The sequence below is a fragment of the Pinus tabuliformis genome, chromosome J, assembly GCF_031772625.1.
Source record: "Pinus tabuliformis cultivar Carrire ecotype Pingquan chromosome J, CPIR1, whole genome shotgun sequence".
NCBI lineage: Eukaryota > Viridiplantae > Streptophyta > Pinopsida > Pinales > Pinaceae > Pinus > Pinus tabuliformis.
In genome coordinates this window covers 494,197,209-494,200,674 of record NC_142295.1, presented here as the reverse complement: position 1 = coordinate 494,200,674, position 3,466 = coordinate 494,197,209, and positions in this window count along the sequence as shown.

Sequence of the window (3,466 nt, the reverse complement as noted above, 5' to 3'; positions counted from 1 at the left end):
AGTTTTGGGAGTATTGCTGGAGATGCATTATAAATAGAGTAATTGATTGAGTTTTTTTATCTGTATTCAAACATTATTATTTGTCAATACAAATCTTATTCTTTTAATGACAAATATATGCCAATTATTCTATGTTTTTCAATTTTGTTTAATATTTGAATTGCTTAATATTATTTTTCAAAAATTAGTAATATTTGGTTTTAGTAGATTAATTTAAACATTGTTTTTCAAAAACTAGCTGTTTAATATAGCTGTTCATATTAATATTTTTAATAAACTAATAAACTAATATCATTATTTAAATATTATTTTTTAAAAACTAGCCGTTTAATATAACTGTTACTTAATAATATTTGCTTTTAATATATTAATAAATTAATATCATAATTTAAATATTATTGTTCAAATATATCCGTTACTTGAAATTATGTCTCTACATTGCTCTCTATTTAAGCCTTTTCCATGGTCTACCTCTTCATCTGGTCCTGATGATGAACCACACTTGTTGGTTCGAAACACATCAGCCAAAAAATTCTCTTATGTGATTTCTACCGAAAAGCTTTGCTTAATTTGAATTCTTGTTTACTAGATCAACTATATGATCTAATAGTTTTATGGATATTCTATTTATTCTCGATTTTATCTTGTATTTGAACAAATTTTTGAGTAACTATTTACTCATAAATTTTCCATCATAAACGATTTAATTGTCATTGAATTTGTGTAAACGTTTTCCAAGTTTTAATGGCTCACCTTTCATTATTTAAAATCTCTAGAATAGAGAATGTCTTGAAATAACAATATCAATTGTTATAGCTTCTTCAGTAACTTGATATTCATCATTAAGAGCATGTTAAATCACCATTATTGTTGAATCCTTGCACTTGGAATTTAATATCTATCTCCTAGGCATCAAGTTAGATTACTTTATTTTATTTTTGCACATTTCATTTAGATTTATATTTATTTAGATTAACTAATTCCATTCTTAGAAGTCTTCTTATGCATGAGAAATATCATTAGTGGTTTTGCTGAACCCTTATGTCAGCTTAATGATGGTTTTTTTGCAAGTTAGATGCAAGATGTTAAATCTGATTTATCTCCTCTTATTAATGGTAATTAGATTTATCAAAAAACAACATGGAGAGTGAGGGGGTAACTGAACCCATTAGATCCAGTCAGAATCACCATTCCAAATGAATAAGGGCTTAGTTTGGGCCCCTGATCGGCTGATCTCCCCATTGTTGATTTTGGCCATTTTATGCCATCAACAATATGGACACCATTTCTTAACTCATAACACCCTTGACACACACCTGAATCCCCAGATCTTGGATATAACTCATCCTCTAAGTTCGATATCTAACATCATGGATATTTACACAACACATTAACTCCGTGATCATCTAGATTCTCTCTTTCTAGTGACTTATCATTTGAATCTGCCCTCACTAGATATTTCCACTCACTAACCTTCTCTACAAAGCATCTGAATGATTTCAAATCAGCCACACTTCAAATATGTGCAAGTACCGACTAGATGAATGCGCATATTTTTGGATACATCTGCTAGGATTGAGAGATTGTACTTCTCCCTGTATATTTAGATGCACTAAATGACAAAGTACCAAAAATGGCATCCGAACCATATACTCAGTCCTTCCAAGGTTCCATTCAGACCCGAATATAAATGTTGACTTATACAATACTTAGAATTTAAAATACAAGATATACAAGGGACATGCCCAAAGTCTTCCTTGAAGCATGGTGCTTCCAAAAACATCAATTTGATAGTTATAAAACCCATATATAAACACTTAAACATTATAAATGTTATACATAGCCATAATATAGTCCATATATCTATCAACATGCCTACTATATGACTCGTAAACAAGCTAAGCTATAAGATGCAATAAAATCATTCATAACCACAAAATAGATCCAAAGAAACCACTATTAGATATACTAATTCATCATACATTACACCAATCATAGTCCTTCACCATGAAAAATAATCACAATCTTCAACCAAACATAGATCCATGATATTCAAAACATATCAAATAATGGAACTCACACACTATAACAATTTAGCTAAGCACACCAAGTAATTCCAAATTACCATGTAAAGAACTCAACAACGTATGAAAATATCAACAAATACATAGGCCCTCCAGGACCCTCATAACCATGAGAATATATAAATAAAGCATCTCATCATAGACAAACAAGAACACCACATTTCCCCATTAGTATTGCTGATACATTCACTATCATAACGCATACGAGAAATTATTCATAATTCATAGTGATACACACACACACACACACACACACACAAGAAAATAGACTTATTTGATTAACTCGAATGTATTGTAAATGAGGGAGGGAATTCAACTCTCCACCCAACCATAGGCCAACTACACTACAATCTTTCTTACAACTGACCACCCCTTAGCTGAATCCAAGTCTATGGAGTTAAGTGCTCAAGGTAATTTCACACCACTACAGGTCAACTAGATGAAAGAGAGAGAGTGCACTGTCTAGGTAGTTTGTTAACTGCCTCTAGTAGTAAACACACAAGTGACTCTGCTTCCTCACAAAAATATATCATAGGGATTCACCCTAGGCATAATGAAGGTTTTCTCAATCCAAGAGTATGATTTCACTCTACACTTGGTTTATCAGTAAGATTTTCAAGGCAAGCACCATAGGAATCTAGAGCACACTATCCAAGTGGTTTATCAACTACCTTCAGTAGTAAGCACTTGTTGTAGTGGCTACAACCACGCTTCAAAATTTTGGCTCGTATGCAAATTTTTGAGCCTACCGTGGATCCTGTTATAGATCATTCCTTGGTCACTTACTAGTAAGTTGATGATCTCAAGCCCCCCTCCTTAATCTTAAGAGTTGTTCACGTTCTCATCTTCATGAAGCATGTGTCATCTATGGGCATGGGGATTATCATTTTTCATGCAAAGGGAACTTTGTTCTAGTTCAAGGGGAAATATTTGTTCGTATGGGTTGTTCTCATTACATAGACATGTTTCACACTCACTTCACGCACTCCTGTAACGAAGGTTGTTGCATTAAACATAACATGTTTTATATGTTTTGGATGGTCTATGTTGTATCACTAATTTTTCAAGTGTGTGATCATATTCAAGTTCTATCATTGTTTACATTAGTTCCACTGATCCCACACTTAGCCAAATTCTAGATTTCTCTAGCAACTTAACCTCATCTATATTTCTGGAACTGCACACTTCGCTTATACAACCCAAAGTATTTTTCCCTTGCCTGTTGGAACTGCACAATGCCCAGAGACCCAAACCTCCCTTGGCATCCAAAACTACACAATGGTTTCCTCTAGTGTCCTTCCCCCAGCCGAAACCCACTATATTTAGAAACTGCATATTGTTGTCCTTCAACTATGCAATCTATCTTGCAACCTGAAACTATG